The 24522-nt window shown below is 45.2% G+C and overlaps 26 non-coding genes across 26 annotated transcripts; 19 read left to right on the top strand and 7 right to left on the bottom strand.

Moving 5' to 3' along the window:
• Positions 1 to 624: 624 nt before the first annotated feature.
• On the top strand, positions 625 to 697 carry TRNAA-UGC (transfer RNA alanine (anticodon UGC)). The gene has a single exon. It is a non-coding gene; the product is annotated as a tRNA-Ala (tRNA).
• Positions 698 to 1298: 601 nt separating this feature from the next.
• Positions 1299 to 1371, top strand: TRNAA-CGC (transfer RNA alanine (anticodon CGC)). The gene has a single exon. It is a non-coding gene; the product is annotated as a tRNA-Ala (tRNA).
• Positions 1372 to 3412: 2041 nt separating this feature from the next.
• On the top strand, positions 3413 to 3485 carry TRNAA-CGC (transfer RNA alanine (anticodon CGC)). Its single transcript has one exon. It is a non-coding gene; the product is annotated as a tRNA-Ala (tRNA).
• A 2057-nt stretch (positions 3486 to 5542) lies between these two features.
• Positions 5543 to 5616, bottom strand: TRNAN-GUU (transfer RNA asparagine (anticodon GUU)). Its single transcript has one exon. It is a non-coding gene; the product is annotated as a tRNA-Asn (tRNA).
• Positions 5617 to 6292: 676 nt separating this feature from the next.
• On the top strand, positions 6293 to 6365 carry TRNAA-UGC (transfer RNA alanine (anticodon UGC)). Its single transcript has one exon. It is a non-coding gene; the product is annotated as a tRNA-Ala (tRNA).
• A 602-nt stretch (positions 6366 to 6967) lies between these two features.
• TRNAA-CGC (transfer RNA alanine (anticodon CGC)) lies at positions 6968 to 7040 on the top strand. The gene has a single exon. It is a non-coding gene; the product is annotated as a tRNA-Ala (tRNA).
• A 1367-nt stretch (positions 7041 to 8407) lies between these two features.
• Positions 8408 to 8480, top strand: TRNAA-UGC (transfer RNA alanine (anticodon UGC)). Its single transcript has one exon. It is a non-coding gene; the product is annotated as a tRNA-Ala (tRNA).
• A 601-nt stretch (positions 8481 to 9081) lies between these two features.
• On the top strand, positions 9082 to 9154 carry TRNAA-CGC (transfer RNA alanine (anticodon CGC)). The gene has a single exon. It is a non-coding gene; the product is annotated as a tRNA-Ala (tRNA).
• A 2057-nt stretch (positions 9155 to 11211) lies between these two features.
• On the bottom strand, positions 11212 to 11285 carry TRNAN-GUU (transfer RNA asparagine (anticodon GUU)). The gene has a single exon. It is a non-coding gene; the product is annotated as a tRNA-Asn (tRNA).
• A 676-nt stretch (positions 11286 to 11961) lies between these two features.
• On the top strand, positions 11962 to 12034 carry TRNAA-UGC (transfer RNA alanine (anticodon UGC)). The gene has a single exon. It is a non-coding gene; the product is annotated as a tRNA-Ala (tRNA).
• A 602-nt stretch (positions 12035 to 12636) lies between these two features.
• Positions 12637 to 12709, top strand: TRNAA-CGC (transfer RNA alanine (anticodon CGC)). The gene has a single exon. It is a non-coding gene; the product is annotated as a tRNA-Ala (tRNA).
• Positions 12710 to 14076: 1367 nt separating this feature from the next.
• Positions 14077 to 14149, top strand: TRNAA-UGC (transfer RNA alanine (anticodon UGC)). Its single transcript has one exon. It is a non-coding gene; the product is annotated as a tRNA-Ala (tRNA).
• A 602-nt stretch (positions 14150 to 14751) lies between these two features.
• On the top strand, positions 14752 to 14824 carry TRNAA-CGC (transfer RNA alanine (anticodon CGC)). Its single transcript has one exon. It is a non-coding gene; the product is annotated as a tRNA-Ala (tRNA).
• A 617-nt stretch (positions 14825 to 15441) lies between these two features.
• Positions 15442 to 15515, bottom strand: TRNAN-GUU (transfer RNA asparagine (anticodon GUU)). The gene has a single exon. It is a non-coding gene; the product is annotated as a tRNA-Asn (tRNA).
• Positions 15516 to 16191: 676 nt separating this feature from the next.
• Positions 16192 to 16264, top strand: TRNAA-UGC (transfer RNA alanine (anticodon UGC)). Its single transcript has one exon. It is a non-coding gene; the product is annotated as a tRNA-Ala (tRNA).
• Positions 16265 to 16865: 601 nt separating this feature from the next.
• TRNAA-CGC (transfer RNA alanine (anticodon CGC)) lies at positions 16866 to 16938 on the top strand. Its single transcript has one exon. It is a non-coding gene; the product is annotated as a tRNA-Ala (tRNA).
• Positions 16939 to 17555: 617 nt separating this feature from the next.
• Positions 17556 to 17629, bottom strand: TRNAN-GUU (transfer RNA asparagine (anticodon GUU)). Its single transcript has one exon. It is a non-coding gene; the product is annotated as a tRNA-Asn (tRNA).
• Positions 17630 to 18305: 676 nt separating this feature from the next.
• On the top strand, positions 18306 to 18378 carry TRNAA-UGC (transfer RNA alanine (anticodon UGC)). Its single transcript has one exon. It is a non-coding gene; the product is annotated as a tRNA-Ala (tRNA).
• A 601-nt stretch (positions 18379 to 18979) lies between these two features.
• Positions 18980 to 19052, top strand: TRNAA-CGC (transfer RNA alanine (anticodon CGC)). Its single transcript has one exon. It is a non-coding gene; the product is annotated as a tRNA-Ala (tRNA).
• Positions 19053 to 19669: 617 nt separating this feature from the next.
• TRNAN-GUU (transfer RNA asparagine (anticodon GUU)) lies at positions 19670 to 19743 on the bottom strand. The gene has a single exon. It is a non-coding gene; the product is annotated as a tRNA-Asn (tRNA).
• A 676-nt stretch (positions 19744 to 20419) lies between these two features.
• TRNAA-UGC (transfer RNA alanine (anticodon UGC)) lies at positions 20420 to 20492 on the top strand. The gene has a single exon. It is a non-coding gene; the product is annotated as a tRNA-Ala (tRNA).
• Positions 20493 to 21092: 600 nt separating this feature from the next.
• On the top strand, positions 21093 to 21165 carry TRNAA-CGC (transfer RNA alanine (anticodon CGC)). The gene has a single exon. It is a non-coding gene; the product is annotated as a tRNA-Ala (tRNA).
• Positions 21166 to 21782: 617 nt separating this feature from the next.
• On the bottom strand, positions 21783 to 21856 carry TRNAN-GUU (transfer RNA asparagine (anticodon GUU)). The gene has a single exon. It is a non-coding gene; the product is annotated as a tRNA-Asn (tRNA).
• A 667-nt stretch (positions 21857 to 22523) lies between these two features.
• On the top strand, positions 22524 to 22596 carry TRNAA-UGC (transfer RNA alanine (anticodon UGC)). The gene has a single exon. It is a non-coding gene; the product is annotated as a tRNA-Ala (tRNA).
• Positions 22597 to 23198: 602 nt separating this feature from the next.
• TRNAA-CGC (transfer RNA alanine (anticodon CGC)) lies at positions 23199 to 23271 on the top strand. The gene has a single exon. It is a non-coding gene; the product is annotated as a tRNA-Ala (tRNA).
• A 617-nt stretch (positions 23272 to 23888) lies between these two features.
• On the bottom strand, positions 23889 to 23962 carry TRNAN-GUU (transfer RNA asparagine (anticodon GUU)). Its single transcript has one exon. It is a non-coding gene; the product is annotated as a tRNA-Asn (tRNA).
• Positions 23963 to 24522: the final 560 nt, after the last annotated feature.

The raw sequence follows: 24522 nt of genomic DNA, 5'->3' as shown, positions 1-24522 counted from the left end.
TCTCAGATCAACTTTTTAACATAATATGACAAAAAGAAATCAGCAAAAACAAAGAGACAATTGCTGATGCTCAGGAGGACTCGAGGCGCCGACAATAAGCTCCTGCTGATGGATTCCATCACAAAGACCAAATACATTTTAGCCACTTTTGAAAAGTCAGTCGATAAATAGACCTTCTCAACAAACAGACCACCGGCAGCAGAGTGGCGCAGCGGAAGCGTGCTGGGCCCATAACCCAGAGGTCGATGGATCGAAACCATCCTCTGCTAATTGATTCTTTTTATACAGGTCATCATTATATTTCTTCGATAAGACTGATATTGTGCTACATTGCAACTTTCGTCTCCAAACTATTAAGGGGTTTTTTATTGCTTACCCCTCGGTTCTTCGTAGATATGTAAAGGGTTTGCTTGGAAGAGGTGTGCATGTATTTGTAAGCCACCCTTCACCTTTTAAACTCCTCCGATGATCTTCTACTATGGTAAAATGGAACTCACACTGTAAAAAAAAAAGCAAGCTATTCTTACATAAAAATTGCCATATAGCATTGCAGCTTCTCACCTGACATGATGAGAAAATCACCGTGAAGTGTGGCAAGAAACTAAAGGCAGACCTGTCATGCCAGGGGGATTAGCTCAAGTGGTAGAGCGCTCGCTTTGCATGCGAGAGGCAGCGGGATCGATGCCCGCATTCTCCAAGAGTTATTTTTCACATGGTAGCAGTGATTGTCTTTTTACCTCATGCTCAAAACTCCAACAGCTAAAACTAGGAGGCTTTCGATCAAGGACAAAACAAGCCTTCGATAGCTCAGCTGGTAGAGCCGAAGACTGCAGAAGAAAGTTAGCAATCCTTAGGTCGCTGGTTCAATTCCGGCTCGAAGGAGTTTTGCGCATTCTATCGGAAGGTTCATCCGGCTGGGAAACACAGCCCAGCTATGCTCGTTCCGTCCACCTACAAACAGCTCTTCTAGAAAGGTCTCCTCCGTTGTACCTGAGGAGTGAGGAGATCAAAACGTAAGCACAAATCAACAGAGAGTTTTTTGTCTTCTCCGTAGATATGTAAAGGCTTTGCTTGGAAGAGGCGTGCATGTATTTGGAAGCCACCCTTCACCTTGTAAAGTCCTCCGATGATCTTCTACTATGGCAACATGGAACTCACACTTAAAAAAAAAAAAAAAAAAAAAAAAAAGCTATTCTTACAGAAAAAAAATACCATATAACAATGCAGCTTCTCACCTGACATGATAAGAAAATCCCTATGAAGTGTGGCAAGAAACTAAAGGCACAACTGTCACGCCAGGGGAATTAGCTCAAGTGGTAGAGCGCTCGCTTCGCATGTGAGAGGCAGCGGGATCGATGCCCGCATTCTCCAAGAGTTATTTTTCACATGGTAGCAGTGATTGCCTTTTCACCTCATGCTCAAAACTCCAACAGCTAAAACTAGGAGGCTTTCAACCAAGGCCAAGACAAGCCTTCAATAGCTCAGCTGGTAGAGCCAAAGACTGTAGATGTAAATGAGCAAATCCTTGGGTTGCTGGTTCAATTCCAGCTCGAAGGATGTTTGCGCGTTCTATCGGAGGGCTCATCCTGCTAGTAAACACAGCCCAGCTATGCTCCCTCTGTCCACCTACAAACAGCTCTTCTAGAAGGGTCTCCTCCGTTGTACCTGAGGAGTTCAAAACGTAAGCACAAAGCAACAGAGAGTTTTTTGTTGGGAGAGCAGCTCAGCCGAAAGCTAACGTGGAACCTTTTACACCCCTAGAATGCTACTCGAGCCAAAGAGACCATCGCCCCTGAATAAACACAGTCCAGCTAAGCTGCTTCCGTCCACATACAAAGAGCTCTTTTCCAAAAGTCTCCTCCATTCTAACTCGGGAGTTCAAAACGTAGGCAGCGAGCAACAGAGTTATTTGTCGGGAGAGCAATTGAAAGACGACGTGGAACCTTCTTCACTCGTACATAGGCTGCTACTTAAGCAAAAAAGACCATCGTCCCTGGGTGGGCTTGAACCACCATCCTTTTGGTTAACAGCCGAACGCGCTAACCAATTGCGCCACAGAGACGCAAACAGATCTTTCTACAGGAACTCTCAGCCAGGCAGGCCAGGCACAGGTTTCTCAGATCAACTTTTTAACATAATATGACAAAAAGAAATCAGCAAAAACAAAGAGACAATTGCTGATGCTCAGGAGGACTCGAGGCGCCGACAATAAGCTCCTGCTGATGGATTCCATCACAAAGACCAAATACATTTTAGCCACTTTTGAAAAGTCAGTCGATAAATAGACCTTCTCAACGAACAGACCACCGGCAGCAGAGTGGCGCAGCGGAAGCGTGCTGGGCCCATAACCCAGAGGTCGATGGATCGAAACCATCCTCTGCTAATTGATTCTTTTTATACAGGTCATCATTATATTTCTTCGATAAGACTGATATTGTGCTACATTGCAACTTTCGTCTCCAAACTATTAAGGGGTTTTTTATTGCTTACCCCTCAGTTCTTCGTAGATATGTAAAGGGTTTGCTTGGAAGAGGTGTGCATGTATTTGTAAGCCACCCTTCACCTTTTAAACTCCTCCGATGATCTTCTACTATGGTAAAATGGAACTCACACTGTAAAAAAAAAAGCAAGCTATTCTTACATAAAAATTGCCATATAGCATTGCAGCTTCTCACCTGACATGATGAGAAAATCACCGTGAAGTGTGGCAAGAAACTAAAGGCAGACCTGTCATGCCAGGGGGATTAGCTCAAGTGGTAGAGCGCTCGCTTTGCATTCGAGAGGCAGCGGGATCGATGCCCGCATTCTCCAAGAGTTATTTTTCACATGGTAGCAGTGATTGTCTTTTTACCTCATGCTCAAAACTCCAACAGCTAAAACTAGGAGGCTTTCGATCAAGGACAAAACAAGCCTTCGATAGCTCAGCTGGTAGAGCCGAAGACTGCAGAAGAAAGTTAGCAATCCTTAGGTCGCTGGTTCAATTCCGGCTCGAAGGAGTTTTGCGCATTCTATCGGAAGGTTCATCCGGCTGGGAAACACAGCCCAGCTATGCTCGTTCCGTCCACCTACAAACAGCTCTTCTAGAAAGGTCTCCTCCGTTGTACCTGAGGAGTGAGGAGATCAAAACGTAAGCACAAATCAACAGAGAGTTTTTTGTCTTCTCCGTAGATATGTAAAGGCTTTGCTTGGAAGAGGCGTGCATGTATTTGGAAGCCACCCTTCACCTTGTAAAGTCCTCCGATGATCTTCTACTATGGCAACATGGAACTCACACTTAAAAAAAAAAAAAAAAAAAAAAAAAAGCTATTCTTACAGAAAAAAAATACCATATAACAATGCAGCTTCTCACCTGACATGATAAGAAAATCCCTATGAAGTGTGGCAAGAAACTAAAGGCACAACTGTCACGCCAGGGGAATTAGCTCAAGTGGTAGAGCGCTCGCTTCGCATGTGAGAGGCAGCGGGATCGATGCCCGCATTCTCCAAGAGTTATTTTTCACATGGTAGCAGTGATTGCCTTTTCACCTCATGCTCAAAACTCCAACAGCTAAAACTAGGAGGCTTTCAACCAAGGCCAAGACAAGCCTTCAATAGCTCAGCTGGTAGAGCCAAAGACTGTAGATGTAAATGAGCAAATCCTTGGGTTGCTGGTTCAATTCCAGCTCGAAGGATGTTTGCGCGTTCTATCGGAGGGCTCATCCTGCTAGTAAACACAGCCCAGCTATGCTCCCTCTGTCCACCTACAAACAGCTCTTCTAGAAGGGTCTCCTCCGTTGTACCTGAGGAGTTCAAAACGTAAGCACAAAGCAACAGAGAGTTTTTTGTTGGGAGAGCAGCTCAGCCGAAAGCTAACGTGGAACCTTTTACACCCCTAGAATGCTACTCGAGCCAAAGAGACCATCGCCCCTGAATAAACACAGTCCAGCTAAGCTGCTTCCGTCCACATACAAAGAGCTCTTTTCCAAAAGTCTCCTCCATTCTAACTCGGGAGTTCAAAACGTAGGCAGCGAGCAACAGAGTTATTTGTCGGGAGAGCAATTGAAAGACGACGTGGAACCTTCTTCACTCGTACATAGGCTGCTACTTAAGCAAAAAAGACCATCGTCCCTGGGTGGGCTTGAACCACCATCCTTTTGGTTAACAGCCGAACGCGCTAACCAATTGCGCCACAGAGACGCAAACAGATCTTTCTACAGGAACTCTCAGCCAGGCAGGCCAGGCACAGGTTTCTCAGATCAACTTTTTAACATAATATGACAAAAAGAAATCAGCAAAAACAAAGAGAAAATTGCTGATGCTCAGGAGGACTCGAGGCGCCGACAATAAGCTCCTGCTGATGGATTCCATCACAAAGACCAAATACATTTTAGCCACTTTTGAAAAGTCAGTCGATAAATAGACCTTCTCAACGAACAGACCACCGGCAGCAGAGTGGCGCAGCGGAAGCGTGCTGGGCCCATAACCCAGAGGTCGATGGATCGAAACCATCCTCTGCTAATTGATTCTTTTTATACAGGTCATCATTATATTTCTTCGATAAGACTGATATTGTGCTACATTGCAACTTTCGTCTCCAAACTATTAAGGGGTTTTTTATTGCTTACCCCTCGGTTCTTCGTAGATATGTAAAGGGTTTGCTTGGAAGAGGTGTGCATGTATTTGTAAGCCACCCTTCACCTTTTAAACTCCTCCGATGATCTTCTACTATGGTAAAATGGAACTCACACTGTAAAAAAAAAAGCAAGCTATTCTTACATAAAAATTGCCATATAGCATTGCAGCTTCTCACCTGACATGATGAGAAAATCACCGTGAAGTGTGGCAAGAAACTAAAGGCAGACCTGTCATGCCAGGGGGATTAGCTCAAGTGGTAGAGCGCTCGCTTTGCATTCGAGAGGCAGCGGGATCGATGCCCGCATTCTCCAAGAGTTATTTTTCACATGGTAGCAGTGATTGCCTTTTCACCTCATGCTCAAAACTCCAACAGCTAAAACTAGGAGGCTTTCAACCAAGGCCAAGACAAGCCTTCAATAGCTCAGCTGGTAGAGCCAAAGACTGTAGATGTAAATGAGCAAATCCTTGGGTTGCTGGTTCAATTCCAGCTCGAAGGATGTTTGCGCGTTCTATCGGAGGGCTCATCCTGCTAGTAAACACAGCCCAGCTATGCTCCCTCTGTCCACCTACAAACAGCTCTTCTAGAAGGGTCTCCTCCGTTGTACCTGAGGAGTTCAAAACGTAAGCACAAAGCAACAGAGAGTTTTTTGTTGGGAGAGCAGCTCAGCCGAAAGCTAACGTGGAACCTTTTACACCCCTAGAATGCTACTCGAGCCAAAGAGACCATCGCCCCTGAATAAACACAGTCCAGCTAAGCTGCTTCCGTCCACATACAAAGAGCTCTTTTCCAAAAGTCTCCTCCATTCTAACTCGGGAGTTCAAAACGTAGGCAGCGAGCAACAGAGTTATTTGTCGGGAGAGCAATTGAAAGACGACGTGGAACCTTCTTCACTCGTACATAGGCTGCTACTTAAGCAAAAAAGACCATCGTCCCTGGGTGGGCTTGAACCACCATCCTTTCGGTTAACAGCCGAACGCGCTAACCAATTGCGCCACAGAGACGCAAACAGATCTTTCTACAGGAACTCTCAGCCAGGCAGGCCAGGCACAGGTTTCTCAGATCAACTTTTTAACATAATATGACAAAAAGAAATCAGCAAAAACAAAGAGACAATTGCTGATGCTCAGGAGGACTCGAGGCGCCGACAATAAGCTCCTGCTGATGGATTCCATCACAAAGACCAAATACATTTTAGCCACTTTTGAAAAGTCAGTCGATAAATAGACCTTCTCAACAAACAGACCACCGGCAGCAGAGTGGCGCAGCGGAAGCGTGCTGGGCCCATAACCCAGAGGTCGATGGATCGAAACCATCCTCTGCTAATTGATTCTTTTTATACAGGTCATCATTATATTTCTTCGATAAGACTGATATTGTGCTACATTGCAACTTTCGTCTCCAAACTATTAAGGGGTTTTTTATTGCTTACCCCTCGGTTCTTCGTAGATATGTAAAGGGTTTGCTTGGAAGAGGTGTGCATGTATTTGTAAGCCACCCTTCACCTTTTAAACTCCTCCGATGATCTTCTACTATGGTAAAATGGAACTCACACTGTAAAAAAAAAAGCAAGCTATTCTTACATAAAAATTGCCATATAGCATTGCAGCTTCTCACCTGACATGATGAGAAAATCACCGTGAAGTGTGGCAAGAAACTAAAGGCAGACCTGTCATGCCAGGGGGATTAGCTCAAGTGGTAGAGCGCTCGCTTTGCATGCGAGAGGCAGCGGGATCGATGCCCGCATTCTCCAAGAGTTATTTTTCACATGGTAGCAGTGATTGTCTTTTTACCTCATGCTCAAAACTCCAACAGCTAAAACTAGGAGGCTTTCGATCAAGGACAAAACAAGCCTTCGATAGCTCAGCTGGTAGAGCCGAAGACTGTAGAAGAAAGTTAGCAATCCTTAGGTCGCTGGTTCAATTCCGGCTCGAAGGAGTTTTGCGCATTCTATCGGAAGGTTCATCCGGCTGGGAAACACAGCCCAGCTATGCTCGTTCCGTCCACCTACAAACAGCTCTTCTAGAAAGGTCTCCTCCGTTGTACCTGAGGAGTGAGGAGATCAAAACGTAAGCACAAATCAACAGAGAGTTTTTTGTCTTCTCCGTAGATATGTAAAGGCTTTGCTTGGAAGAGGCGTGCATGTATTTGGAAGCCACCCTTCACCTTGTAAAGTCCTCCGATGATCTTCTACTATGGCAACATGGAACTCACACTTAAAAAAAAAAAAAAAAAAAAAAAAAAAGCTATTCTTACAGAAAAAAAATACCATATAACAATGCAGCTTCTCACCTGACATGATAAGAAAATCCCTATGAAGTGTGGCAAGAAACTAAAGGCACAACTGTCACGCCAGGGGAATTAGCTCAAGTGGTAGAGCGCTCGCTTCGCATGTGAGAGGCAGCGGGATCGATGCCCGCATTCTCCAAGAGTTATTTTTCACATGGTAGCAGTGATTGCCTTTTCACCTCATGCTCAAAACTCCAACAGCTAAAACTAGGAGGCTTTCAACCAAGGCCAAGACAAGCCTTCAATAGCTCAGCTGGTAGAGCCAAAGACTGTAGATGTAAATGAGCAAATCCTTGGGTTGCTGGTTCAATTTCAGCTCGAAGGATGTTTGCGCGTTCTATCGGAGGGCTCATCCTGCTAGTAAACACAGCCCAGCTATGCTCCCTCTGTCCACCAACAAACAGCTCTTCTAGAAGGGTCTCCTCCGTTGTACCTGAGGAGTTCAAAACGTAAGCACAAAGCCACAGAGAGTTTTTTGTTGGGAGAGCAGCTCAGCCGAAAGCTAACGTGGAACCTTTTACACCCCTAGAATGCTACTCGAGCCAAAGAGACCATCGCCCCTGAATAAACACAGTCCAGCTAAGCTGCTTCCGTCCACATACAAAGAGCTCTTTTCCAAAAGTCTCCTCCATTCTAACTCGGGAGTTCAAAACGTAGGCAGCGAGCAACAGAGTTATTTGTCGGGAGAGCAATTGAAAGACGACGTGGAACCTTCTTCACTCGTACATAGGCTGCTACTTAAGCAAAAAAGACCATCGTCCCTGGGTGGGCTTGAGCCACCATCCTTTCGGTTAACAGCCGAACGCGCTAACCAATTGCGCCACAGAGACGCAAACAGATCTTTCTACAGGAACTCTCAGCCAGGCAGGCCAGGCACAGGTTTCTCAGATCAACTTTTTAACATAATATGACAAAAAGAAATCAGCAAAAACAAAGAGACAATTGCTGATGCTCAGGAGGACTCGAGGCGCCGACAATAAGCTCCTGCTGATGGATTCCATCACAAAGACCAAATACATTTTAGCCACTTTTGAAAAGTCAGTCGATAAATAGACCTTCTCAACAAACAGACCACCGGCAGCAGAGTGGCGCAGCGGAAGCGTGCTGGGCCCATAACCCAGAGGTCGATGGATCGAAACCATCCTCTGCTAATTGATTCTTTTTATACAGGTCATCATTATATTTCTTCGATAAGACTGATATTGTGCTACATTGCAACTTTCGTCTCCAAACTATTAAGGGGTTTTTTATTGCTTACCCCTCGGTTCTTCGTAGATATGTAAAGGGTTTGCTTGGAAGAGGTGTGCATGTATTTGTAAGCCACCCTTCACCTTTTAAACTCCTCCGATGATCTTCTACTATGGTAAAATGGAACTCACACTGTAAAAAAAAAAGCAAGCTATTCTTACATAAAAATTGCCATATAGCATTGCAGCTTCTCACCTGACATGATGAGAAAATCACCGTGAAGTGTGGCAAGAAACTAAAGGCAGACCTGTCATGCCAGGGGGATTAGCTCAAGTGGTAGAGCGCTCGCTTTGCATGCGAGAGGCAGCGGGATCGATGCCCGCATTCTCCAAGAGTTATTTTTCACATGGTAGCAGTGATTGTCTTTTTACCTCATGCTCAAAACTCCAACAGCTAAAACTAGGAGGCTTTCGATCAAGGACAAAACAAGCCTTCGATAGCTCAGCTGGTAGAGCCGAAGACTGCAGAAGAAAGTTAGCAATCCTTAGGTCGCTGGTTCAATTCCGGCTCGAAGGAGTTTTGCGCATTCTATCGGAAGGTTCATCCGGCTGGGAAACACAGCCCAGCTATGCTCGTTCCGTCCACCTACAAACAGCTCTTCTAGAAAGGTCTCCTCCGTTGTACCTGAGGAGTGAGGAGATCAAAACGTAAGCACAAATCAACAGAGAGTTTTTTGTCTTCTCCGTAGATATGTAAAGGCTTTGCTTGGAAGAGGCGTGCATGTATTTGGAAGCCACCCTTCACCTTGTAAAGTCCTCCGATGATCTTCTACTATGGCAACATGGAACTCACACTTAAAAAAAAAAAAAAAAAAAAAAAAAAGCTATTCTTACAGAAAAAAAATACCATATAACAATGCAGCTTCTCACCTGACATGATAAGAAAATCCCTATGAAGTGTGGCAAGAAACTAAAGGCACAACTGTCACGCCAGGGGAATTAGCTCAAGTGGTAGAGCGCTCGCTTCGCATGTGAGAGGCAGCGGGATCGATGCCCGCATTCTCCAAGAGTTATTTTTCACATGGTAGCAGTGATTGCCTTTTCACCTCATGCTCAAAACTCCAACAGCTAAAACTAGGAGGCTTTCAACCAAGGCCAAGACAAGCCTTCAATAGCTCAGCTGGTAGAGCCAAAGACTGTAGATGTAAATGAGCAAATCCTTGGGTTGCTGGTTCAATTCCAGCTCGAAGGATGTTTGCGCGTTCTATCGGAGGGCTCATCCTGCTAGTAAACACAGCCCAGCTATGCTCCCTCTGTCCACCTACAAACAGCTCTTCTAGAAGGGTCTCCTCCGTTGTACCTGAGGAGTTCAAAACGTAAGCACAAAGCAACAGAGAGTTTTTTGTTGGGAGAGCAGCTCAGCCGAAAGCTAACGTGGAACCTTTTACACCCCTAGAATGCTACTCGAGCCAAAGAGACCATCGCCCCTGAATAAACACAGTCCAGCTAAGCTGCTTCCGTCCACATACAAAGAGCTCTTTTCCAAAAGTCTCCTCCATTCTAACTCGGGAGTTCAAAACGTAGGCAGCGAGCAACAGAGTTATTTGTCGGGAGAGCAATTGAAAGACGACGTGGAACCTTCTTCACTCGTACATAGGCTGCTACTTAAGCAAAAAAGACCATCGTCCCTGGGTGGGCTTGAACCACCATCCTTTTGGTTAACAGCCGAACGCGCTAACCAATTGCGCCACAGAGACGCAAACAGATCTTTCTACAGGAACTCTCAGCCAGGCAGGCCAGGCACAGGTTTCTCAGATCAACTTTTTAACATAATATGACAAAAAGAAATCAGCAAAAACAAAGAGACAATTGCTGATGCTCAGGAGGACTCGAGGCGCCGACAATAAGCTCCTGCTGATGGATTCCATCACAAAGACCAAATACATTTTAGCCACTTTTGAAAAGTCAGTCGATAAATAGACCTTCTCAACGAACAGACCACCGGCAGCAGAGTGGCGCAGCGGAAGCGTGCTGGGCCCATAACCCAGAGGTCGATGGATCGAAACCATCCTCTGCTAATTGATTCTTTTTATACAGGTCATCATTATATTTCTTCGATAAGACTGATATTGTGCTACATTGCAACTTTCGTCTCCAAACTATTAAGGGGTTTTTTATTGCTTACCCCTCGGTTCTTCGTAGATATGTAAAGGGTTTGCTTGGAAGAGGTGTGCATGTATTTGTAAGCCACCCTTCACCTTTTAAACTCCTCCGATGATCTTCTACTATGGTAAAATGGAACTCACACTGTAAAAAAAAAAGCAAGCTATTCTTACATAAAAATTGCCATATAGCATTGCAGCTTCTCACCTGACATGATGAGAAAATCACCGTGAAGTGTGGCAAGAAACTAAAGGCAGACCTGTCATGCCAGGGGGATTAGCTCAAGTGGTAGAGCGCTCGCTTTGCATTCGAGAGGCAGCGGGATCGATGCCCGCATTCTCCAAGAGTTATTTTTCACATGGTAGCAGTGATTGCCTTTTCACCTCATGCTCAAAACTCCAACAGCTAAAACTAGGAGGCTTTCAACCAAGGCCAAGACAAGCCTTCAATAGCTCAGCTGGTAGAGCCAAAGACTGTAGATGTAAATGAGCAAATCCTTGGGTTGCTGGTTCAATTCCAGCTCGAAGGATGTTTGCGCGTTCTATCGGAGGGCTCATCCTGCTAGTAAACACAGCCCAGCTATGCTCCCTCTGTCCACCTACAAACAGCTCTTCTAGAAGGGTCTCCTCCGTTGTACCTGAGGAGTTCAAAACGTAAGCACAAAGCAACAGAGAGTTTTTTGTTGGGAGAGCAGCTCAGCCGAAAGCTAACGTGGAACCTTTTACACCCCTAGAATGCTACTCGAGCCAAAGAGACCATCGCCCCTGAATAAACACAGTCCAGCTAAGCTGCTTCCGTCCACATACAAAGAGCTCTTTTCCAAAAGTCTCCTCCATTCTAACTCGGGAGTTCAAAACGTAGGCAGCGAGCAACAGAGTTATTTGTCGGGAGAGCAATTGAAAGACGACGTGGAACCTTCTTCACTCGTACATAGGCTGCTACTTAAGCAAAAAAGACCATCGTCCCTGGGTGGGCTTGAACCACCATCCTTTCGGTTAACAGCCGAACGCGCTAACCAATTGCGCCACAGAGACGCAAACAGATCTTTCTACAGGAACTCTCAGCCAGGCAGGCCAGGCACAGGTTTCTCAGATCAACTTTTTAACATAATATGACAAAAAGAAATCAGCAAAAACAAAGAGACAATTGCTGATGCTCAGGAGGACTCGAGGCGCCGACAATAAGCTCCTGCTGATGGATTCCATCACAAAGACCAAATACATTTTAGCCACTTTTGAAAAGTCAGTCGATAAATAGACCTTCTCAACAAACAGACCACCGGCAGCAGAGTGGCGCAGCGGAAGCGTGCTGGGCCCATAACCCAGAGGTCGATGGATCGAAACCATCCTCTGCTAATTGATTCTTTTTATACAGGTCATCATTATATTTCTTCGATAAGACTGATATTGTGCTACATTGCAACTTTCGTCTCCAAACTATTAAGGGGTTTTTTATTGCTTACCCCTCGGTTCTTCGTAGATATGTAAAGGGTTTGCTTGGAAGAGGTGTGCATGTATTTGTAAGCCACCCTTCACCTTTTAAACTCCTCCGATGATCTTCTACTATGGTAAAATGGAACTCACACTGTAAAAAAAAAAGCAAGCTATTCTTACATAAAAATTGCCATATAGCATTGCAGCTTCTCACCTGACATGATGAGAAAATCACCGTGAAGTGTGGCAAGAAACTAAAGGCAGACCTGTCATGCCAGGGGGATTAGCTCAAGTGGTAGAGCGCTCGCTTTGCATGCGAGAGGCAGCGGGATCGATGCCCGCATTCTCCAAGAGTTATTTTTCACATGGTAGCAGTGATTGTCTTTTTACCTCATGCTCAAAACTCCAACAGCTAAAACTAGGAGGCTTTCGATCAAGGACAAAACAAGCCTTCGATAGCTCAGCTGGTAGAGCCGAAGACTGTAGAAGAAAGTTAGCAATCCTTAGGTCGCTGGTTCAATTCCGGCTCGAAGGAGTTTTGCGCATTCTATCGGAAGGTTCATCCGGCTGGGAAACACAGCCCAGCTATGCTCGTTCCGTCCACCTACAAACAGCTCTTCTAGAAAGGTCTCCTCCGTTGTACCTGAGGAGTGAGGAGATCAAAACGTAAGCACAAATCAACAGAGAGTTTTTTGTCTTCTCCGTAGATATGTAAAGGCTTTGCTTGGAAGAGGCGTGCATGTATTTGGAAGCCACCCTTCACCTTGTAAAGTCCTCCGATGATCTTCTACTATGGCAACATGGAACTCACACTTAAAAAAAAAAAAAAAAAAAAAAAAAAAGCTATTCTTACAGAAAAAAAATACCATATAACAATGCAGCTTCTCACCTGACATGATAAGAAAATCCCTATGAAGTGTGGCAAGAAACTAAAGGCACAACTGTCACGCCAGGGGAATTAGCTCAAGTGGTAGAGCGCTCGCTTCGCATGTGAGAGGCAGCGGGATCGATGCCCGCATTCTCCAAGAGTTATTTTTCACATGGTAGCAGTGATTGCCTTTTCACCTCATGCTCAAAACTCCAACAGCTAAAACTAGGAGGCTTTCAACCAAGGCCAAGACAAGCCTTCAATAGCTCAGCTGGTAGAGCCAAAGACTGTAGATGTAAATGAGCAAATCCTTGGGTTGCTGGTTCAATTTCAGCTCGAAGGATGTTTGCGCGTTCTATCGGAGGGCTCATCCTGCTAGTAAACACAGCCCAGCTATGCTCCCTCTGTCCACCAACAAACAGCTCTTCTAGAAGGGTCTCCTCCGTTGTACCTGAGGAGTTCAAAACGTAAGCACAAAGCCACAGAGAGTTTTTTGTTGGGAGAGCAGCTCAGCCGAAAGCTAACGTGGAACCTTTTACACCCCTAGAATGCTACTCGAGCCAAAGAGACCATCGCCCCTGAATAAACACAGTCCAGCTAAGCTGCTTCCGTCCACATACAAAGAGCTCTTTTCCAAAAGTCTCCTCCATTCTAACTCGGGAGTTCAAAACGTAGGCAGCGAGCAACAGAGTTATTTGTCGGGAGAGCAATTGAAAGACGACGTGGAACCTTCTTCACTCGTACATAGGCTGCTACTTAAGCAAAAAAGACCATCGTCCCTGGGTGGGCTTGAGCCACCATCCTTTCGGTTAACAGCCGAACGCGCTAACCAATTGCGCCACAGAGACGCAAACAGATCTTTCTACAGGAACTCTCAGCCAGGCAGGCCAGGCACAGGTTTCTCAGATCAACTTTTTAACATAATATGACAAAAAGAAATCAGCAAAAACAAAGAGACAATTGCTGATGCTCAGGAGGACTCGAGGCGCCGACAATAAGCTCCTGCTGATGGATTCCATCACAAAGACCAAATACATTTTAGCCACTTTTGAAAAGTCAGTCGATAAATAGACCTTCTCAACGAACAGACCACCGGCAGCAGAGTGGCGCAGCGGAAGCGTGCTGGGCCCATAACCCAGAGGTCGATGGATCGAAACCATCCTCTGCTAATTGATTCTTTTTATACAGGTCATCATTATATTTCTTCGATAAGACTGATATTGTGCTACATTGCAACTTTCGTCTCCAAACTATTAAGGGGTTTTTTATTGCTTACCCCTCGGTTCTTCGTAGATATGTAAAGGGTTTGCTTGGAAGAGGTGTGCATGTATTTGTAAGCCACCCTTCACCTTTTAAACTCCTCCGATGATCTTCTACTATGGTAAAATGGAACTCACACTGTAAAAAAAAAAGCAAGCTATTCTTACATAAAAATTGCCATATAGCATTGCAGCTTCTCACCTGACATGATGAGAAAATCACCGTGAAGTGTGGCAAGAAACTAAAGGCAGACCTGTCATGCCAGGGGGATTAGCTCAAGTGGTAGAGCGCTCGCTTTGCATGCGAGAGGCAGCGGGATCGATGCCCGCATTCTCCAAGAGTTATTTTTCACATGGTAGCAGTGATTGTCTTTTTACCTCATGCTCAAAACTCCAACAGCTAAAACTAGGAGGCTTTCGATCAAGGACAAAACAAGCCTTCGATAGCTCAGCTGGTAGAGCCGAAGACTGTAGAAGAAAGTTAGCAATCCTTAGGTCGCTGGTTCAATTCCGGCTCGGAGGAGTTTTGCGCATTCTATCTGAAGGTTCATCCGGCTGGGAAACACAGCCCAGCTATGCTCGTTCCGTCCACCTACAAACAGCTCTTCTAGAAAGGTCTCCTCCGTTGTACCTGAGGAGTGAGGAGATCAAAACGTAAGCACAAATCAACAGAGAGTTTTTTGTCTTCTCCGTAGATATGTAAAGGCTTTGCTTGGAAGAGGCGTGCATGTATTTGGAAGCCACCCTTCACCTTGTAAAGTCCTCCGATGATCTTCTACTATGGCAACATGGAACTCACACTTAAAAAAAAAAAAAAAAAAAAAAAAAAAGCTATTCTTACAGAAAAAAAATACCATATAACAATGCAGCTTCTCACCTGACATGATAAGAAAATCCCTATGAAGTGTGGCAAGAAACTAAAGGCACAACTGTCACGCCAGGGGAATTAGCTCAAGTGGTAGAGCGCTCGCTTCGCATGTGAGAGGCAGCGGGATCGATGCCCGCATTCTCCAAGAGTTATTTTTCACATGGTAGCAGTGATTGCCTTTTCACCTCATGCTCAAAACTCCAACAGCTAAAACTAGGAGGCTTTCAACCAAGGCCAAGACAAGCCTTCAATAGCTCAGCTGGTAGAGCCAAAGACTGTAGATGTAAATGAGCAAATCCTTGGGTTGCTGATTCAATTCCAGCTCGAAGGATGTTTGCGCGTTCTATCGGAGGGCTCATCCTGCTAGTAAACACAGCCCAGCTATGCTCCCTCTGTCCACCTACAAACAGCTCTTCTAGAAGGGTCTCCTCCGTTGTACCTGAGGAGTTCAAAACGTAAGCACAAAGCAACAGAGAGTTTTTTGTTGGGAGAGCAGCTCAGCCGAAAGCTAACGTGGAACCTTTTACACCCCTAGAATGCTACTCGAGCCAAAGAGACCATCGCCCCTGAATAAACACAGTCCAGCTAAGCTGCTTCCGTCCACATACAAAGAGCTCTTTTCCAAAAGTCTCCTCCATTCTAACTCGGGAGTTCAAAACGTAGGCAGCGAGCAACAGAGTTATTTGTCGGGAGAGCAATTGAAAGACGACGTGGAACCTTCTTCACTCGTACATAGGCTGCTACTTAAGCAAAAAAGACCATCGTCCCTGGGTGGGCTTGAACCACCATCCTTTCGGTTAACAGCCGAACGCGCTAACCAATTGCGCCACAGAGACGCAAACAGATCTTTCTACAGGAACTCTCAGCCAGGCAGGCCAGGCACAGGTTTCTCAGATCAACTTTTTAACATAATATGACAAAAAGAAATCAGCAAAAACAAAGAGACAATTGCTGATGCTCAGGAGGACTCGAGGCGCCGACAATAAGCTCCTGCTGATGGATTCCATCACAAAGACCAAATACATTTTAGCCACTTTTGAAAAGTCAGTCGATAAATAGACCTTCTCAACGAACAGACCACCGGCAGCAGAGTGGCGCAGCGGAAGCGTGCTGGGCCCATAACCCAGAGGTCGATGGATCGAAACCATCCTCTGCTAATTGATTCTTTTTATACAGGTCATCATTATATTTCTTCGATAAGACTGATATTGTGCTACATTGCAACTTTCGTCTCCAAACTATTAAGGGGTTTTTTATTGCTTACCCCTCGGTTCTTCGTAGATATGTAAAGGGTTTGCTTGGAAGAGGTGTGCATGTATTTGTAAGCCACCCTTCACCTTTTAAACTCCTCCGATGATCTTCTACTATGGTAAAATGGAACTCACACTGTAAAAAAAAAAGCAAGCTATTCTTACATAAAAATTGCCATATAGCATTGCAGCTTCTCACCTGACATGATGAGAAAATCACCGTAAAGTGTGGCAAGAAACTAAAGGCAGACCTGTCATGCCAGGGGGATTAGCTCAAGTGGTAGAGCGCTCGCTTTGCATGCGAGAGGCAGCGGGATCGATGCCCGCATTCTCCAAGAGTTATTTTTCACATGGTAGCAGTGATTGTCTTTTTACCTCATGCTCAAAACTCCAACAGCTAAAACTAGGAGGCTTTCGATCAAGGACAAAACAAGCCTTCGATAGCTCAGCTGGTAGAGCCGAAGACTGTAGAAGAAAGTTAGCAATCCTTAGGTCGCTGGTTCAATTCCGGCTCGAAGGAGTTTTGCGCATTCTATCTGAAGGTTCATCCGGCTGGGAAACACAGCCCAGCTATGCTCGTTCCGTCCACCTACAAACAGCTCTTCTAGAAAGGTCTCCTCCGTTGTACCTGAGGAGTGAGGAGATCAAAACGTAAGCACAAATCAACAGAGAGTTTTTTGTCTTCTCCGTAGATATGTAAAGGCTTTGCTTGGAAGAGGCGTGCATGTATTTGGAAGCCACCCTTCACCTTGTAAAGTCCTCCGATGATCTTCTACTATGGCAACATGGAACTCACACTTAAAAAAAAAAAAAAAAAAAAAAAAAAGCTATTCTTACAGAAAAAAAATACCATATAACAATGCAGCTTCTCACCTGACATGATAAGAAAATCCCTATGAAGTGTGGCAAGAAACTAAAGGCACAACTGTCACGCCAGGGGAATTAGCTCAAGTGGTAGAGCGCTCGCTTCGCATGTGAGAGGCAGCGGGATCGATGCCCGCATTCTCCAAGAGTTATTTTTCACATGGTAGCAGTGATTGCCTTTTCACCTCATGCTCAAAACTCCAACAGCTAAAACTAGGAGGCTTTCAACCAAGGCCAAGACAAGCCTTCAATAGCTCAGCTGGTAGAGCCAAAGACTGTAGATGTAAATGAGCAAATCCTTGGGTTGCTGGTTCAATTCCAGCTCGAAGGATGTTTGCGCGTTCTATCGGAGGGCTCATCCTGCTAGTAAACACAGCCCAGCTATGCTCCCTCTGTCCACCTACAAACAGCTCTTCTAGAAGGGTCTCCTCCGTTGTACCTGAGGAGTTCAAAACGTAAGCACAAAGCAACAGAGAGTTTTTTGTTGGGAGAGCAGCTCAGCCGAAAGCTAACGTGGAACCTTTTACACCCCTAGAATGCTACTCGAGCCAAAGAGACCATCGCCCCTGAATAAACACAGTCCAGCTAAGCTGCTTCCGTCCACATACAAAGAGCTCTTTTCCAAAAGTCTCCTCCATTCTAACTCGGGAGTTCAAAACGTAGGCAGCGAGCAACAGAGTTATTTGTCGGGAGAGCAATTGAAAGACGACGTGGAACCTTCTTCACTCGTACATAGGCTGCTACTTAAGCAAAAAAGACCATCGTCCCTGGGTGGGCTTGAACCACCATCCTTTCGGTTAACAGCCGAACGCGCTAACCAATTGCGCCACAGAGACGCAAACAGATCTTTCTACAGGAACTCTCAGCCAGGCAGGCCAGGCACAGGTTTCTCAGATCAACTTTTTAACATAATATGACAAAAAGAAATCAGCAAAAACAAAGAGACAATTGCTGATGCTCAGGAGGACTCGAGGCGCCGACAATAAGCTCCTGCTGATGGATTCCATCACAAAGACCAAATACATTTTAGCCACTTTTGAAAAGTCAGTCGATAAATAGACCTTCTCAACAAACAGACCACCGGCAGCAGAGTGGCGCAGCGGAAGCGTGCTGGGCCCATAACCCAGAGGTCGATGGATCGAAACCATCCTCTGCTAATTGATTCTTTTTATACAGGTCATCATTATATTTCTTCGATAAGACTGATATTGTGCTACATTGCAACTTTCGTCTCCAAACTATTAAGGGGTTTTTTATTGCTTACCCCTCGGTTCTTCGTAGATATGTAAAGGGTTTGCTTGGAAGAGGTGTGCATGTATTTGTAAGCCACCCTTCACCTTTTAAACTCCTCCGATGATCTTCTACTATGGTAAAATGGAACTCACACTGTAAAAAAAAAAGCAAGCTATTCTTACATAAAAATTGCCATATAGCATTGCAGCTTCTCACCTGACATGATGAGAAAATCACCGTGAAGTGTGGCAAGAAACTAAAGGCAGACCTGTCATGCCAGGGGGATTAGCTCAAGTGGTAGAGCGCTCGCTTTGCATGCGAGAGGCAGCGGGATCGATGCCCGCATTCTCCAAGAGTTATTTTTCACATGGTAGCAGTGATTGTCTTTTTACCTCATGCTCAAAACTCCAACAGCTAAAACTAGGAGGCTTTCGATCAAGGACAAAACAAGCCTTCGATAGCTCAGCTGGTAGAGCCGAAGACTGTAGAAGAAAGTTAGCAATCCTTAGGTCGCTGGTTCAATTCCGGCTCGAAGGAGTTTTGCGCATTCTATCGGAAGGTTCATCCGGCTGGGAAACACAGCCCAGCTATGCTCGTTCCGTCCACCTACAAACAGCTCTTCTAGAAAGGTCTCCTCCGTTGTACCTGAGGAGTGAGGAGATCAAAACGTAAGCACAAATCAACAGAGAGTTTTTTGTCTTCTCCGTAGATATGTAAAGGCTTTGCTTGGAAGAGGCGTGCATGTATTTGGAAGCCACCCTTCACCTTGTAAAGTCCTCCGATGATCTTCTACTATGGCAACATGGAACTCACACTTAAAAAAAAAAAAAAAAAAAAAAAAAAGCTATTCTTACAGAAAAAAAATACCATATAACAATGCAGCTTCTCACCTGACATGATAAGAAAATCCCTATGAAGTGTGGCAAGAAACTAAAGGCACAACTGTCACGCCAGGGGAATTAGCTCAAGTGGTAGAGCGCTCGCTTCGCATGTGAGAGGCAGCGGGATCGATGCCCGCATTCTCCAAGAGTTATTTTTCACATGGTAGCAGTGATTGCCTTTTCACCTCATGCTCAAAACTCCAACAGCTAAAACTAGGAGGCTTTCAACCAAGGCCAAGACAAGCCTTCAATAGCTCAGCTGGTAGAGCCAAAGACTGTAGATGTAAATGAGCAAATCCTTGGGTTGCTGGTTCAATTCCAGCTCGAAGGATGTTTGCGCGTTCTATCGGAGGGCTCATCCTGCTAGTAAACACAGCCCAGCTATGCTCCCTCTGTCCACCTACAAACAGCTCTTCTAGAAGGGTCTCCTCCGTTGTACCTGAGGAGTTCAAAACGTAAGCACAAAGCAACAGAGAGTTTTTTGTTGGGAGAGCAGCTCAGCCGAAAGCTAACGTGGAACCTTTTACACCCCTAGAATGCTACTCGAGCCAAAGAGACCATCGCCCCTGAATAAACACAGTCCAGCTAAGCTGCTTCCGTCCACATACAAAGAGCTCTTTTCCAAAAGTCTCCTCCATTCTAACTCGGGAGTTCAAAACGTAGGCAGCGAGCAACAGAGTTATTTGTCGGGAGAGCAATTGAAAGACGACGTGGAACCTTCTTCACTCGTACATAGGCTGCTACTTAAGCAAAAAAGACCATCGTCCCTGGGTGGGCTTGAACCACCATCCTTTCGGTTAACAGCCGAACGCGCTAACCAATTGCGCCACAGAGACGCAAACAGATCTTTCTACAGGAACTCTCAGCCAGGCAGGCCAGGCACAGGTTTCTCAGATCAACTTTTTAACATAATATGACAAAAAGAAATCAGCAAAAACAAAGAGACAATTGCTGATGCTCAGGAGGACTCGAGGCGCCGACAATAAGCTCCTGCTGATGGATTCCATCACAAAGACCAAATACATTTTAGCCACTTTTGAAAAGTCAGTCGATAAATAGACCTTCTCAACAAACAGACCACCGGCAGCAGAGTGGCGCAGCGGAAGCGTGCTGGGCCCATAACCCAGAGGTCGATGGATCGAAACCATCCTCTGCTAATTGATTCTTTTTATACAGGTCATCATTATATTTCTTCGATAAGACTGATATTGTGCTACATTGCAACTTTCGTCTCCAAACTATTAAGGGGTTTTTTATTGCTTACCCCTCGGTTCTTCGTAGATATGTAAAGGGTTTGCTTGGAAGAGGTGTGCATGTATTTGTAAGCCACCCTTCACCTTTTAAACTCCTCCGATGATCTTCTACTATGGTAAAATGGAACTCACACTGTAAAAAAAAAAGCAAGCTATTCTTACATAAAAATTGCCATATAGCATTGCAGCTTCTCACCTGACATGATGAGAAAATCACCGTGAAGTGTGGCAAGAAACTAAAGGCAGACCTGTCATGCCAGGGGGATTAGCTCAAGTGGTAGAGCGCTCGCTTTGCATGCGAGAGGCAGCGGGATCGATGCCCGCATTCTCCAAGAGTTATTTTTCACATGGTAGCAGTGATTGTCTTTTTACCTCATGCTCAAAACTCCAACAGCTAAAACTAGGAGGCTTTCGATCAAGGACAAAACAAGCCTTCGATAGCTCAGCTGGTAGAGCCGAAGACTGTAGAAGAAAGTTAGCAATCCTTAGGTCGCTGGTTCAATTCCGGCTCGAAGGAGTTTTGCGCATTCTATCGGAAGGTTCATCCGGCTGGGAAACACAGCCCAGCTATGCTCGTTCCGTCCACCTACAAACAGCTCTTCTAGAAAGGTCTCCTCCGTTGTACCTGAGGAGTGAGGAGATCAAAACGTAAGCACAAATCAACAGAGAGTTTTTTGTCTTCTCCGTAGATATGTAAAGGCTTTGCTTGGAAGAGGCGTGCATGTATTTGGAAGCCACCCTTCACCTTGTAAAGTCCTCCGATGATCTTCTACTATGGCAACATGGAACTCACACTTAAAAAAAAAAAAAAAAAAAAAAAAAGCTATTCTTACAGAAAAAAAATACCATATAACAATGCAGCTTCTCACCTGACATGATAAGAAAATCCCTATGAAGTGTGGCAAGAAACTAAAGGCACAACTGTCACGCCAGGGGAATTAGCTCAAGTGGTAGAGCGCTCGCTTCGCATGTGAGAGGCAGCGGGATCGATGCCCGCATTCTCCAAGAGTTATTTTTCACATGGTAGCAGTGATTGCCTTTTCACCTCATGCTCAAAACTCCAACAGCTAAAACTAGGAGGCTTTCAACCAAGGCCAAGACAAGCCTTCAATAGCTCAGCTGGTAGAGCCAAAGACTGTAGATGTAAATGAGCAAATCCTTGGGTTGCTGGTTCAATTCCAGCTCGAAGGATGTTTGCGCGTTCTATCGGAGGGCTCATCCTGCTAGTAAACACAGCCCAGCTATGCTCCCTCTGTCCACCTACAAACAGCTCTTCTAGAAGGGTCTCCTCCGTTGTACCTGAGGAGTTCAAAACGTAAGCACAAAGCAACAGAGAGTTTTTTGTTGGGAGAGCAGCTCAGCCGAAAGCTAACGTGGAACCTTTTACACCCCTAGAATGCTACTCGAGCCAAAGAGACCATCGCCCCTGAATAAACACAGTCCAGCTAAGCTGCTTCCGTCCACATACAAAGAGCTCTTTTCCAAAAGTCTCCTCCATTCTAACTCGGGAGTTCAAAACGTAGGCAGCGAGCAACAGAGTTATTTGTCGGGAGAGCAATTGAAAGACGACGTGGAACCTTCTTCACTCGTACATAGGCTGCTACTTAAGCAAAAAAGACCATCGTCCCTGGGTGGGCTTGAACCACCATCCTTTCGGTTAACAGCCGAACGCGCTAACCAATTGCGCCACAGAGACGCAAACAGATCTTTCTACAGGAACTCTCGGCCAGGCACAGGTTTCTCAGATCAACTTTTTAACATAATATGACAAAAAGAAATCAGCAAAAACAAAGAGACAATTGCTGATGCTCAGGAGGACTCGAGGCGCCGACAATAAGCTCCTGCTGATGGATTCCATCACAAAGACCAAATACATTTTAGCCACTTTTGAAAAGTCAGTCGATAAATAGACCTTCTCAACAAACAGACCACCGGCAGCAGAGTGGCGCAGCGGAAGCGTGCTGGGCCCATAACCCAGAGGTCGATGGATCGAAACCATCCTCTGCTAATTGATTCTTTTTATACAGGTCATCATTATATTTCTTCGATAAGACTGATATTGTGCTACATTGCAACTTTCGTCTCCAAACTATTAAGGGGTTTTTTATTGCTTACCCCTCGGTTCTTCGTAGATATGTAAAGGGTTTGCTTGGAAGAGGTGTGCATGTATTTGTAAGCCACCCTTCACCTTTTAAACTCCTCCGATGATCTTCTACTATGGTAAAATGGAACTCACACTGTAAAAAAAAAAGCAAGCTATTCTTACATAAAAATTGCCATATAGCATTGCAGCTTCTCACCTGACATGATGAGAAAATCACCGTGAAGTGTGGCAAGAAACTAAAGGCAGACCTGTCATGCCAGGGGGATTAGCTCAAGTGGTAGAGCGCTCGCTTTGCATGCGAGAGGCAGCGGGATCGATGCCCGCATTCTCCAAGAGTTATTTTTCACATGGTAGCAGTGATTGTCTTTTTACCTCATGCTCAAAACTCCAACAGCTAAAACTAGGAGGCTTTCGATCAAGGACAAAACAAGCCTTCGATAGCTCAGCTGGTAGAGCCGAAGACTGTAAAAGAAAGTTAGCAATCCTTAGGTCGCTGGTTCAATTCCGGCTCGAAGGAGTTTTGCGCATTCTATCGGAAGGTTCATCCGGCTGGGAAACACAGCCCAGCTATGCTCGTTCCGTCCACCTACAAACAGCTCTTCTAGAAAGGTCTCCTCCGTTGTACCTGAGGAGTGAGGAGATCAAAACGTAAGCACAAATCAACAGAGAGTTTTTTGTCTTCTCCGTAGATATGTAAAGGCTTTGCTTGGAAGAGGCGTGCATGTATTTGGAAGCCACCCTTCACCTTGTAAAGTCCTCCGATGATCTTCTACTATGGCAACATGGAACTCACACTTAAAAAAAAAAAAAAAAAAAAAAAAAAAGCTATTCTTACAGAAAAAAAATACCATATAACAATGCAGCTTCTCACCTGACATGATAAGAAAATCCCTATGAAGTGTGGCAAGAAACTAAAGGCACAACTGTCACGCCAGGGGAATTAGCTCAAGTGGTAGAGCGCTCGCTTCGCATGTGAGAGGCAGCGGGATCGATGCCCGCATTCTCCAAGAGTTATTTTTCACATGGTAGCAGTGATTGCCTTTTCACCTCATGCTCAAAACTCCAACAGCTAAAACTAGGAGGCTTTCAACCAAGGCCAAGACAAGCCTTCAATAGCTCAGCTGGTAGAGCCAAAGACTGTAGATGTAAATGAGCAAATCCTTGGGTTGCTGGTTCAATTCCAGCTCGAAGGATGTTTGCGCGTTCTATCGGAGGGCTCATCCTGCTAGTAAACACAGCCCAGCTATGCTCCCTCTGTCCACCTACAAACAGCTCTTCTAGAAGGGTCTCCTCTGTTGTACCTGAGGAGTTCAAAACGTAAGCACAAAGCAACAGAGAGTTTTTTGTTGGGAGAGCAGCTCAGCCGAAAGCTAACGTGGAACCTTTTACACCCCTAGAATGCTACTCGAGCCAAAGAGACCATCGCCCCTGAATAAACACAGTCCAGCTAAGCTGCTTCCGTCCACATACAAAGAGCTCTTTTCCAAAAGTCTCCTCCATTCTAACTCGGGAGTTCAAAACGTAGGCAGCGAGCAACAGAGTTATTTGTCGGGAGAGCAATTGAAAGACGACGTGGAACCTTCTTCACTCGTACATAGGCTGCTACTTAAGCAAAAAAGACCATCGTCCCTGGGTGGGCTTGAACCACCATCCTTTCGGTTAACAGCCGAACGCGCTAACCAATTGCGCCACAGAGACGCAAACAGATCTTTCTACAGGAACTCTCAGCCAGGCAGGCCAGGCACAGGTTTCTCAGATCAACTTTTTAACATAATATGACAAAAAGAAATCAGCAAAAACAAAGAGACAATTGCTGATGCTCAGGAGGACTCGAGGCGCCGACAATAAGCTCCTGCTGATGGATTCCATCACAAAGACCAAATACATTTTAGCCACTTTTGAAAAGTCAGTCGATAAATAGACCTTCTCAACGAACAGACCACCGGCAGCAGAGTGGCGCAGCGGAAGCGTGCTGGGCCCATAACCCAGAGGTCGATGGATCGAAACCATCCTCTGCTAATTGATTCTTTTTATACAGGTCATCATTATATTTCTTCGATAAGACTGATATTGTGCTACATTGCAACTTTCGTCTCCAAACTATTAAGGGGTTTTTTATTGCTTACCCCTCGGTTCTTCGTAGATATGTAAAGGGTTTGCTTGGAAGAGGTGTGCATGTATTTGTAAGCCACCCTTCACCTTTTAAACTCCTCCGATGATCTTCTACTATGGTAAAATGGAACTCACACTGTAAAAAA

This window comes from Anomaloglossus baeobatrachus, chromosome 3 (assembly GCF_048569485.1).
Source record: "Anomaloglossus baeobatrachus isolate aAnoBae1 chromosome 3, aAnoBae1.hap1, whole genome shotgun sequence".
Taxonomy (NCBI): domain Eukaryota; kingdom Metazoa; phylum Chordata; class Amphibia; order Anura; family Aromobatidae; genus Anomaloglossus; species Anomaloglossus baeobatrachus.
Note: the sequence above shows the minus strand (reverse complement) of the source record. Positions and strands in the feature narration are given on the sequence as shown.